We start from the raw sequence: 389 nt of genomic DNA, 5'->3' as shown, positions 1-389 counted from the left end.
ATTACTATTGGGCAACCAACCTCCGTATACTCCACTACTGGCTGCGGGCCGACAATTTACGCAATTGCCCGGCCTGGTTGAAACTGGAGGCAGCCTCGTGTTTACCATGCTCAGTGGCTGCTCTGGTCTACACATCCAAGGGCTCAGTCTGCACAGAATACTGTCAAAATATTATAGTTAAGACTACTCTCAAGAAATGGAACCAGTTTAGACGCCATTTTGGGCTCAACTCCTTTTCAATGCTGGGCCCCTGTAAGTAAGAATCACACCTTCAGACCCTCAATTATAGATGGAGCCTTTACCCTGTGGTCTAATCACGGCATAAAATCCTATATATGATGACCTATATATTGAGAACGTCTTTGCCTCCTTCCCCCAGATTATGGCTA

This window comes from Etheostoma spectabile, chromosome 5 (assembly GCF_008692095.1).
Source record: "Etheostoma spectabile isolate EspeVRDwgs_2016 chromosome 5, UIUC_Espe_1.0, whole genome shotgun sequence".
Classification (NCBI taxonomy): Eukaryota; Metazoa; Chordata; class Actinopteri; order Perciformes; family Percidae; genus Etheostoma; species Etheostoma spectabile.
The sequence above is the reverse complement of the archived record's forward strand: the minus strand, read 5'-3'. Positions refer to the sequence as shown.